We start from the raw sequence: 12,908 nt of genomic DNA on the forward strand, positions 1-12,908 counted from the left end.
AACACCATTTAAAACTGCTTGCGGTTTTAATGTTATATCTGGTTCCTGCAATATGGTTGAAAATCATTGAGAAACATGGCATGGGTAGCCCTCCCTGCCCATTACCAGCCTATTTGGGTCTTGTACGCATATTAAGGGGAACCCCGTACCCATATTAAAAAAAGGAAATGCGTGTGGCCTCCAGGCCCTATATACTCAGAACAGCAGTATACAGGCGGTGCAAACAAGACAGGGACTGTGTAGGTTTGTTGTGTTAAGTTGAATCTGTTTGTAATTTTCAACTGGTACATTTTTAAAGTGTAGCTCCAGTCAAAAAAACTATTTTTAAGCTTTTTGGAAAACATAGGGAAGGGTTATCACCCCTGTATAATTTGTTTTGCCATCCGTCTTTTTTCATCTCACTTGCTGCTGTCTCCTTGCGTTTGCAAGTAGGAGATGTTTGTAAGTTGGATGTTTGAAAGTAGGGGCCTGCCCTATATTATAGCGGTATGTACTGGGTACAGAGCACGCAGACAGCACGCACTATCTCCTAACACTACTGACTGCAAGCTCTATTATTAACCACTTGACCACTGGGCACTTAAACACCCTTAATAACCAGACCAATTTACAGCTTTCGGTGCTCTCACATTTTGAATGACAATTTTTCACACAAATAGAGCTTTCTTTTGGTGGTATTTAATCACCTCTCAGTTTTTTTTATTTTTTGTGCTATAAAAGAAAAAAGACCGTAAATTCAGCGAAAAAATGAATTTTTCTTTGTTTCTGTTATAACATTTAGCAGATTAGTAATTTTTTCTTCATATTTTTTTTTTTACTGGTTACATGTTTTGAGTTGCAGAGGAGGTCTAGGACTAGAATTATTGCTCTCGCTCTAACGTTCTCGGCGATACCTCACATGTGTGGTTTGAACACCGTTTTCATATGTGGGCGGGGCTTACGCATGCGTTCGCTTCTGCATGCGAGCACATGGGGACATGGGCACTTAATTTTTTATTTTATTTTTTTATTGTTCATTTTACTTTATTTATTTTAGTTTCACATTTTTTTCCCCAAAAATATATTTTTGATCACTTTTATTCCTATTACAAGGAATGTAAACATCCCTTGTAATAGGAATATGGGGTGACAGGTCCTCTTTACAGTGAAATCTGGGGATCAATATGACCCCACATCTCACCTCTAGGCTGGGAAGCCTGAAATAAAAAATAAAAAAAAGATTCTGGCTTTGATCGTACTGGCGAGTTGGTAGAAGCATCGGAGGGCGGTGAGGGGTGGGGGGCGTCTATGGCTGGGTATTTCAGGGTATCACCGAGTATGGCTGGGTATCTCCGAGTATGGCTGGGTATGGCAATTTATGGCAGGGTATTGCAGAGTATTGGCGGGGTATTGGCGGGGTACTACAGAGTAATAGCAGGGTACTGCAGAGTATTGGGGAGTACTACAGAGTAATGGCGGGGTACTGCAGAGTAATGGCAGGGTACTGCAGAGTAATGGCAGGGTACTGCACTGCAGAGTAATGGCGGGGTACTGCAGAGTAATGGCAGGGTACTGCACTGCAGAGTAATGGCGGGGTACTGCAGAGTAATGGCGGGTACTGCAGAGTATTGGGGGGTACTGCAGAGTAATGGCAGGGTACTGCAGAGTAATGGGGGTTACTGCAGAGTAATGGGGGGTACTGCAGAGTAAAGGCAGGGTACTGCAGAGTAATGGGGGGTACTGCAGAGTAATGGCAGGGTACTGCAGAGTATGAACTGGTATTGCAGAGTATTGGCAGGGAATTGAGGGGTTAAATTCGGTGAGCAGCGATGTGGGCACTGCAGATGCAGCCCACATCGCTGCTGACACCGATCTCTTTCCCCTCCGCTGTACCGATCGGTACAGAGAGGGGAGGGAGGAACCGGCGTCATAACATGACGCCGGTTTGTTTACAAGTGATCACTCCGTCATTTGACGGAGCGATCACGTGGTAAACGGCCGCGACGAGCGGCCGTTTACCGTGATCCGTGATGCGCCGGGTCCTGTGGACCCGGCGGTCATGGATGCTCTCGAGTGCGCGCCCCAGGGGGCGCGCGAGAGCAGAATTCTGGGAGGCCGTTAACCTCTCAGAGTTAAACAACCGCCCTGAAGCCGTTAATCGGCAATGGGCGGTTGTTAAGTGGTTAAAGATAGATCACTAGCTAGCTATATAGGTGAGGTGAATATAGTGTAGTGGTGTATACTGCGGTCAGGGCACAGACAATAACCACTACACAAGAGCAAGATAGGAAATCAGCCAAAAACGATTGGTGTGTAACTGTGTTGAAGGTACACAGAACACCCACTGCTTCAGATGCCAACACACTACACGAGGCCGCCTCAAAGGCGGCCTTATATAGTGTGGGGCGTGCACTACACAGCCTGAGCTATGATTGGCCACAGGCAGGATGCCTGTGGCCAATCATGGCTCTCCTCGCTGCTGGCGCTGCGATTGGCCAAGCATGCGGGGTCACAGTGCATGCTTGGCCAATCATGAGCCAGCAATGCACTGCGCCATCGCAGTGCATTGTGGTCCGTGCGCGCCATACGAATTTTGACGCAAACGGACCAAGAGTTCGGATTTCGCCGAACGCCCGAACAGCCAATGTTCGAGTCGAACGTACGTTCGACTCGAACACGAAGCTCATCCCTAATCCTCCCATACTCGCCTCCAGAACTTCTCCAAAACCTCTCCCATCCTCTGGAACTCCCTGTTCCAGTATGACCGATCAGCCCCCAACCCGTCCACTTTTAGGAGATCCCTGAAAACCCACTTATTCAGGGAAGCCCACCCCACCTCTACCTAAGAACTGAACCTTAGTCACCTCTATCAGATCATATCCACAGCTATTATCTTTTGTACCACCTCCCCCTCCCTTTAGATTGTAAGTTCCATGAGCAGGGCCCTCTTATTCCTTTTGTATTGAATTGTATTGTAATTGTACTGTCCCCGTTATATAGTAAAGCACTGCGCTAACTGTTGCCACTATATAAATCCTGTATAATTAATAAATCACATGGAGCCTGTACAGTGTGAATTAGTGGTTTGTTTACAGTGCCTTTGAAAAAGTATTCACACCCCTTGACATTTTCCAAATTTTTATGAGGTTATAAACAAAAATGTAAATGTATTTTATTGGGATTTTATGCGATAGACTGTGACGAAACGTCCCACACTCCGCTTGAGTGCTTTGGTCATATACCGCTTCCTCCCAGTCTGAATATAGATATCAGGTATTTCAACCACTCCCAACAACAAACAAGGCAATACTCGTTTAGTTGCTGAACATGAACTGTTTATTAGAACAAGATTACAGACTTATATACAGTTGATAAGGAGGTTCCCCCCTCCTGCTCATATTACTCTAACAATACACCTGTAACCAGAAACATAAATTAACATGAGCTAATTAACTAACTAATCATTTCCAGACTAGGTGACTTCCAAGATATGACCTTTCAGGTCCTAGCCTTGTTGTCTCCTAGCTCCCAAACTACAATACATATTATCATAAATATCAACACAGAACTCCTTCACACAATAGCAGAGTTAATTAACACAAACAACAATGGGTGAAAGACTCTTAGAGCCCACACTAGCATTATTTACAATAAACACATTATAACAGACAAACAGGTGGCTGGAGTTGAATACATCAGCATCTTCTTTGAGTCTCAACATTATGAAGCAGTCACTATTTATAATATGGCATATACAGGGTTGCCAGAGTCTGTGTGTTTTGGGGGGACATGGACATGATGCCAAAGTAACATTACTTCAAGGTCCCCAGGCATACACCTTGTAAAGAATATTTTTCCCTTAATATCCAGGGCCCATAATCAGTATTCAAGAGGCTAGCATTCAGTCCTCTCCAAAAGCCTCTGTCCCAGCTAGGTCTGTCACACTGACACAAAAAGTGGCACATAATTATAAAGTGGAAGGAAAATTGTAAATGATACAAATAAATATGTAAAAATTGTGGGGGGAATTTGTATGGCACCCCCCTGAGTCAATACTTTGTAGAACCCTCTTTCTCTGCAATTACAGCTGCAAGTCTTTTTGGGGGTGTCTCTACCAGCTTTGCACATCTAGAGAGGACATTTCTGCCCATTCTTCTTTGCAAAATAGCTCAAGCTCTGTCAGATTGGACAGAGAGCGTCTGTGAACAGCTATTTTCAAGTCTTGCCACAGATTCTCAATTGGATTTCGGTCTGGACTTTGACTGGGCCATTCTAACACATGTATATGCTTTGATCTAAACCATTCCATTGTAGCTCTGGCTGTATGTTTAGGGTCATTGTCCTGCTGGACGGTGAACCTCTACCCAAGCCTCAAGTTTTCTTCTAAGATTGCCCTGTATTTAACTCCATCCATCTTCCCATCAACTCTGACCAGCTTCCCTGTCCATGCGGAAGAAAAACATCCCCACAACATGATGCTGCCACCACCATGTTTCATGGTGGGGATAGCGTGTTCAGGGTGATATGGAATGTTTGTTTTCCGCCGCACATAGCGGTTTGCTTTTAGGACAAAAAGTTAAATTTTGGTCCCATCTGATCAGAGCACCTTCTTCCACATAGTAAAAATGATATGAATATAGGGATGAGTGGCGCTGCCCATCACCTGAAGAGTGTTTCTCCGCAATGGGTCACTCTTTCCAGGTGAATGCGCAATAAACAGGTGAAAAAACACTGCTGTTCTGGAAGGAAGTCTGCCGGATCACATCCCAAGTTACCTCATACACACTCGATTTCAGCCCAGCCCAATTCCTTCTCCATCACTCATCCTTACCACGCCAATCATACCACAAATCGCTGGCAATGCATATGATTAATGCAGCAAAACAATGCATCCCCTTATTTTGGAACTCCATCCGCGCACCTTCACTCACAGACTGGATCCACAGACTCAATAAAGTGGCCAAAATGGATAAAACTCATCCACATTGCAGGGGACACTCCCACGAAATATAGCGCAAAATGGGCCTGCTGGGGTTGTTGTTGCTGCATGCTGCTGTGATGGGTGGGATGGCTGTGGTGTTGGTGGAGGTGGTGGAAGATGGCCGAACTCGCATAAGTGCGTTTTTAGGGGTGATTTTGCCCCTCTTCCCCTTGTTGAGGAGCTGAAGTATAATTTCATTGCACATAGTGCGCTGGTCCTCCTCCCTGTCTTTTAATTTGTTCTGCCATGCATCCAAAAGCCTCCTGGGCATCAGGGGCCATGCTAATCACACTTGTGGCATGCCGGAGAAATGCACCTGTGGCCTCATCCAGGTTTCTGGACTTCCTGGCCCTTTTTGTTGGTGGGCGGACTGGAGGAACCTGACATTCAATCTGGCTGCTCGGCACGGCCTCCTCTTGGCTTTGGCTGAGACATTCCTGTGTATGAAAATGGTATATAGTTTTAGATTTTTGGTCATCAATCACATACAATTTTGAGCTCATGACTGTTGCAAATTGAATGTTAACAAATAGAAAAGATTATCATTCTGACCCCAGCATTTTTCATTCTTGCCCCAATCATTTTTGGCCACTACTGTCTATTGCTTTATAAACCACTTTGTTAAAGCAGCAATTTGCGATCAATAACATCTAGTTAACTTCATTCAATTTTTGCCAACAAATATGTTCAACAATGCTATACCTGGGTCAAGCTGGGCTCTTCCACATCTTCTTCCTGTGTTGAAGGCCCAGGGTGGACCTCAGGAGCCTCAGCTGATATGGAAGGAAGTGTTGAGAGTGATGGTCATGGTTCAGTTTGGTCTGACAAAAAACACAGGCTGTTGTAGTATCACAGCCTGGGGACATATATGTCATCTGCTGCTGCTCCGGATCTCTGGGAATCCTGGACCTTCTTGTGCTCCCTATTATATGTGCTCCGCAGGCTACCAATTTTAGCCTTCAAATAATTGATGTCTGCCGTGAGATACACAGGCTTCATCAATTCCAACAGTTTCTCCATCGCTGCCTTCCTCCTGATTTTATTGGAATAATCTCTGCTTTTAACTTACCATAGACATGGTAGCTCCCGGTATTGTTGCATAAAATCAGGGAGAAAATCAGGGGCAGTACATTTATCATGGCTTTATGCCCAGATGTCTATTGAAGTCACACCTGAATTTAAAAAAAAAGTATTACAGGAACTACTTTTGCAAATTATTGTTGCGCTGCTAAATCAGTGTCACACCAATTGGAATAATGCCATTGCCTCAAATAGGCTGCAACTTGTCATGCAATTTTAGTTATCAAATCACATGACAAATCGCTCCAATGGGAACCTAGGCTTTATAGTGTTGGAGGTCAGTGTTTAGCCACAAAACTTCTCTAGGTGCACCACCAGGTCCAGTTTTCTTTATTTTCCACATTTGAAAACGGATGTATGAATTACTAACCTTGAAAATGACATCATCGCCTGTGAAAAAAACAAAAAATAAAGAAAATATGACCTATAAATGTATCTGGAGAAGGAGAGTTGTGAAACACTGCCGTAAGTAATGTTTTAATTGACATCTTTATGTGTTTTTATGAATCACAAGCCAAATTTTGAAGATGCACACAAATTGGGACTCAAAATTTGGATTTGCCTCATGATCCCATGTGTGTCTTTCCCTACATCTATTTTGCTAAAGCCCCAAAACACACAGTGTGTCAACATTTGCTATCTCCCATCACGAGATATCAATTTACGCATTTTGTGGATGCAACCCCTTCCTCCAAACTAAAGTAGGTGAGAGGAAGGGGTTGCACCCCGAAGCACGTCCATTGATCCCGCCATGATGGGACCTAGCACATGTTGACACACTGCGGGTTAATTCAAAAAGGCAAAACCAAATGCCTTTCTGAAATAAGCCCCAGTGTGTCAAAATGTGCTAGCTCCCATCATGGGGGATCAATGGAAGTGTTTTGGGGCTTGAGGAAATAACCTGTTTGTACCTACACACATTTTCGGGAGGGGATCATAAGGGACATTTAACAGTTATGCCTCTACGTGGCTTAAATTGTGGGCTTTTAGAGGGGTGAGATCACCCCATCTGAGGAAGGCAGCATCAACACAGTTTTGACATACTAATGTCTCATATGGCCTTCAACGCGGCCGATAGTTCGCGAACCGAAACGTTCGCGGCGGGCCCCTTGACTTCAATGGGAGGCGAACTTCGCAAACCTACAGGTCAAATTTGCAGCCACAAAATAATTAATAGCTGTGCAAACATAGTCCCACCACATGGCCAATGACATAACACATGTATGAGGCGAATCTGGGATCGACAACTACAAGCATTCTTTTTTTATATGGGAAATTGTTGTGACAATTCAGGACTGTGGAGCGCATGAAGGCAATGGAGGAGAGGGAAGGTCAGGGACCAGTGTAGGCAAAGAAGAGGGTGCAGGAGATGATCACTTGCAGCGTGACATACAGCAATGGCACCTGCACCGTGATAGAGTGATCTGACACCAGCACCGTGATAGAGAGCACTGACATCAGCAGCGTGACATACAGCAATGACACCTGCACCGTGATAGAGTCATCTGACAGCAGCACCGTGATAGAGAGCACTGACATCAGCAGCGTGACATACAGCAATGACACCTGCACCGTGATAGAGTCATCTGACAACAGCACCGTGATAGAGAGCACTGAGATCAGCAGCGTGACATAAAGCACTCACACCAGCACCGTGATATACAGCACTGACAGAAGCACCGTGATAGAGAGCACTGACATCAGCAGCGTGACATAAAGCACTCACACCAGCACCGTGATATACAGCACTGACAGCAGCACCGTGACAGAGAGCACTGACATCAGCACTGTGATATACAGCACTGACACCTGCACCGTAAGCAGCCCCAGGAGGAAGTCAGCATAGCACAGGGATGGTGGGAGCCCCTCATAATGAGCATAGCACAGGGATGGTGGGAGCCCCTCATAATGAGCATAGCACAGGGATGGTGGGAGCCCCTCATAATAAGCAGCCCCGGGAGTAAGTCAGCACAGCACAGGGATGGTGGGAGCCCCTCATAATGAGCATAGCACAGGGATGGTGGGAGGCCCTCATAATAAGCAGCCCCAGGAGGATGTCAGCATAGCACAGGGATGGTGGGAGCCCCCCATAATAAGCAGCCCCAGGAGTAAGTCAGCACAGCACAGGGATGGTGGGAGCCCCTCATAATGAGTATAGCACAGGGATGGTGGGAGCCCCCCATAATAAGCAGCCCCAGGAGTAAGTCAGCACAGCACAGGGATGGTGGGAGCCCCTCATAATGACATCAGCACCGTGATATACAGCACTGACACCTGCACCGTAAGCAGCCCCAGGAAGAAGTCAGCATAGCACAGGGATGGTGGGAGCCCCTCATAATGAGCATAGCACAGGGATGGTGGGAGCCCCTCATAATGAGCATAGCACAGGGATGGTGGGAGCCCCTCATAATAAGCAGCCCCAGGAGTAAGTCAGCACAGCACAGGGATGGTGGGAGCCCCTCATAATGAGCATAGCACAGGAATGGTGGGAGCCCCTCATAATAAGCAGCCCCAGGAGGATGTCAGCATAGCACAGGGATGGTGGGAGCCCCCCATAATAAGCAGCCCCAGGAGTAAGTCAGCACAGCACAGGGATGGTGGGAGCCCCTCATAATGAGCATAGCACAGGGATGGTGGGAGCACCTCAAAATATGCACAGCAGAGGTTCAGCCCCAGGAGGAAGTCAGCACAGCACAGGGATGGTGGGAGCCACTCAACCTCTTCAAAGAGGAGGGTACGGGCATATAGTACGGTGTGCTTTTTTTGGACAAGGAAGTGAGCCAAATGAAGAAAGAAGGTCTCTGTGCTCGATTAAAAAAATAGTTTATAGACATATACTGTACATGGTCTACTGGTCACATGTGTTGAATTCCTCCGAGATCCATGCCTCATTCATTTTTAGAAATGTGAGGTAGTTAACACTGTCGTGAGCTAGGCGAGTACGCTTATCGGTCACGATCCCCCCTGCTGCACTGAACGTCCTTTCGGACAGGACACTGGATGAGGGGCAAGCCAACAGTTCGATTGCAAATTGGGCAAGCTCTGGCCAGAGGTCAAGCCTGCCCACCCAGTAGTCCAGGGGTTCATCACTCCTCAGAGCGTCCACATCGGCCGTTAACCCGATGTAGTCGGACACCTGACACCTGATGCTGGATCCGGATGACACCTGTCGATGGGTCGGCTGAAAGAATGACCTCATATCCGAAGTCACCAACACATCTTCAAACCGGCCTCTTCTTGCAGGCACTGTTGGATTGGTACCTGCAACTCCTTCTCTGGAAATGGGAATTGCTCCTCTGCCAGCGCACGCAAAGGCAGAATGCAGCATTTCTCGAAGCAAGGCCTGGAAGTGCTGCATTCTGACAGCCCTCTGTGACGGCGGTAACATTTCCACCATTTTGTGTTTGTACTGGGGGTCTAAGTATGTTGCCACCCAGTACTGGTCCTTGACCCTTATACTTTTTATACGGGGGTCCCTATTAAAACACTGGAGCATGAAGGCCCCCATTTGCACTAAAGTGGAAGCGGTGTGGTGGCCTGGCTCCTGCTCATCATCCAGGATAATGTCATCCTCTTCATACTCCTCTCCCCATCCACGCACAACAAGGATCCCAGAAAGGTTTAAAGCATGCTCTTCTTGCTCCTCCTCATCCGCCCCAGCACCATCCTCCTCTGACTCCTCTTCAGACTCCTGTTGTTGACTTGTCTCAGATAGAGTAGCCCCCCTGGGAATTCATCCAGCATTGTGACTTCCTCATCTTCCCGCTCCTGCTCCTCCACAGCTTGATCAATGCCACGATGCAATGCACGCTCCATAAAGAAGGCATAAGGTACCATGTCACTGATGGCGCCATGGCTGTGACTGACCAGTTTGGTGATCTCCTCAAATGGGCGCAGAAGTCTGCATGCTTTACGCATGAGCAGCCACTGGCGCGGTGAAAAAAAACCCAGCTCCCCAGAACCGGTTCTGCCGCAGAGTTCATACAGGTAGACGTTAACTGCACGTTTCTGCTGGAGCAGCCTATCAAGCATTTAAAAGGTTGAGTTCAATCTCATCGGGCAATCGCAAATAAGACATCTGACCGGCAGATTCTGTCGCCGCTGAATGTCAGCAAGGCGAGCCATTGCCGTGTAAGATCTTCTGAAATGGGCCGAGATTTTCCTTGCCTGCCGCAAGATGTCCTGGACCCCAGGGTATTTGACAAGGAATCGCTGCACGACCAAGTTTAAGACATGTGCCATGCATGGCACGTGCGTGATTTTGCCCTGTTCCAATGCGCTAAGCAGATTGGCACCGTTGTCGCACACCACTTTACCAACTGTCAAATTGAGCGGTGTTAGCCACTGATCTGCCTGTGAACGCAAAGCTGAAAGGAGTGCCGGGCCAGTGTGGCTCTTGGCTTCCAGGCACAACAGACGCAGCATGGCATGGCAACGTCTCACCTGGCATGTCAAATAGGTTCTGGGGAGCTTGGGCGGCGCAGCGGAAGAGACGCTAGCAGCGGAAAAGGAGGAGTCAGCTGAGGAGGAGAGGGAGGAGGATGGAGTAGGAGGAGGAGGAGAAGAAGAGTCAGGCTTGCATGCAATCCATGGCGGTAAAACCAAATCTACATGGGTGCCATGGGTTACATGCTTGACAGCCGTCAGAAGGTTCACCCAGTGGGCAGTAAAAGCGATATACCTTCCCTGCCCATGTTTGCTAGACCATGTGTCTGTGGTCAGATGTATCTTGGCACCGACACTGTGTGCCAGAGATACATTCACTTGCCGCTGAACATGGCCATATAGCTCTGGGATGCCCTTCTCTGAGAAATACTTCCTTCCTGGGACCTTCCATTGTGGTGTTCCAATGGCCACAAATTTGCGAAAGGCCTCCGAGTCCACCAGTTTATATGGCAGTAGTTGGCGGGCTATGAGTTCTGACAAGCCAGCCGTCAACCGTTGGGCAAGAGGGTTATCCGGCGTCATCATTTTTTTACGCTCGAACATTAGGCCCACGGAAGCCTGCCTTATTGCAGAAAAACGTGAGTTTGGCGTGATGGAAGGTGGAGTGGAGGACAATTGTGAGGAGAGAGGAGAAGGAGAAGTAGAAGACGAGGCTGAACGGTGAGAGCCTGGAGTGTGGCTTTGTGTGTTCCGTTGCTCCCACTGGGCTCGGTGATGGCTGCTCATGTGCCTTCTTAAGGCGGTCGTCCCTAGGTGAGTGTTGGGCTTACTGCGATTAATGCGTTGACTGCAAAGATTGCAGATGGGAACGCTATTGTCAGCAGCGGACACGTTAAAAAAAGCCCACACTGCGGAGCCATGTGCCGGTGTCCTGGGAGCACCAGAAGTGACCGTACATGGTCGATGACTCGCTCCTGATACATTTGCAGTCTGCTTTTGTCCCTCCTGTGCAATGTAAGTTATTCCTGCTTCTCCTCCCTATCTGCTGGTCCATATCTCCCTCTGAACTCCCCTCCTCTTCCTCTCTTGTGGGCACCCACGTGACATCACTAAACACGTCATCATCGACGTCACCTTCCCCACCGCTATAAGTAGAGACCTCGGAGTAGGCAGCAACACCGGGGACCAACCTCCTCCTTGGGCTGATCTGGGTACTGTCGTCAGACTGCTGAGTAGCAGTAGTTGCTGCCTCCTCTTCCTGATCCAATACCAAGAGTGGCTGTGCATCAGAAATGCCTTCTTGATATGGATTGGAAAATAATTCCTGTGACTCAAGCGGAAGGTATGTGGTGGTGGTGGTGGTGGTGTTGTTGGTGGTAGTGTCTTTGGGGGTGCACTTAGCAGAGAGTGAAGAAGAGGGTGCAGATCGAGAGGATGAGGAGGGTGCAGAAGAGTAAGGCTGAGCAAGCCACTCAACCAAGTCTGGTGCGTCCTTTAAAGTAATTGAACGCACCTTCTGCAACTTCCCACTTTGGCTCAAGCCTGTTGCTCCTGCCCTACCCCTACCACCCCTGCAGAAGGGCCTGCCTCTTCCTCTGCCTGTCATTTTTTAAATGACCCTGTGACAAAACTCTCAGTCCCTATACCGATGAAGGACTGCTGCAGTATAGGGCAGCGGTCAGCAGTAGTGCACCTCAACCCTATGTACAGTGGACCTATACCAGTCCTTATAGAATGGCAGACTGTACCTCACTCAACCCTATATACTGTAGCACCCTAGACAGACCAAGTTACCAGTCCTTATAAGGACTTTTGTGGACCAAGTAGGTTGTGTGTGAGTGATTAGCAGACTGTACGTCAGTCCCTATACCAATGAAGGACTGCTGCAGTATAGGGCAGCGGTCAGCAGTAGTGCACCTCAATCCTATGTATTGTGGACCGATACCAGTCCTTATAGAATGGCAGACTGTACCTCACTCAACCCTATGTACTGTAGCACCCTAGACAATCCAAGTTACCAGTCCTTATAAGGACTTTTGTGGACCAAGTCGGTTGTGTGTGAGTGTTATATTCTTAATATCTAAATTTTAATTGGCTTTATTATAATTTATTTAGAATATGAATTCTCCATACTGTGTGAAAGAAACTTTGAGTCAATAAATTCTATGTTATGACTTGCGATAATTGAAAAAGTAAACATTTAAAACCTGTCAGGATTTTGAGGAATATTGTATTTTTTATATAAGCTTTCTTAAATGTAAATGAAAGTTTGCCTAGAGTCTGAAATTCTCCCTCCCCCCTACATCCTGTCATCAGAATGTGGAGCTGTTTTTTAAGTGTTAACATATGGTAGCTTGATTATAAGTAACCACTCATTAGCCCACACTTTTGTAAAGGAGGAGTTATCTTTCGGGCGAGAGATTAGAGAATGGTTAATATAATGGTAAGACTGAGTTAGACTTCCTGTTGAATGCTACACACA

General features: G+C 47.1%; 1 protein-coding gene across 1 annotated transcript in view; it reads left to right on the forward strand.

Annotated features, from left to right (window-relative positions):
- Positions 1 to 12,908, forward strand: part of LOC143927160 (vomeronasal type-2 receptor 26-like) — a 94,801-nt gene that overhangs the window by 30,668 nt on the left and 51,225 nt on the right. The gene's annotated exons all lie outside the window — the stretch shown is intronic.

The sequence above is a fragment of the Lithobates pipiens genome, unplaced genomic scaffold (assembly GCF_037356315.1).
Source record: "Lithobates pipiens isolate NorthernLeopardFrog02 unplaced genomic scaffold, aLitPip1_a1.2 Scaffold_23, whole genome shotgun sequence".
NCBI lineage: Eukaryota > Metazoa > Chordata > Amphibia > Anura > Ranidae > Lithobates > Lithobates pipiens.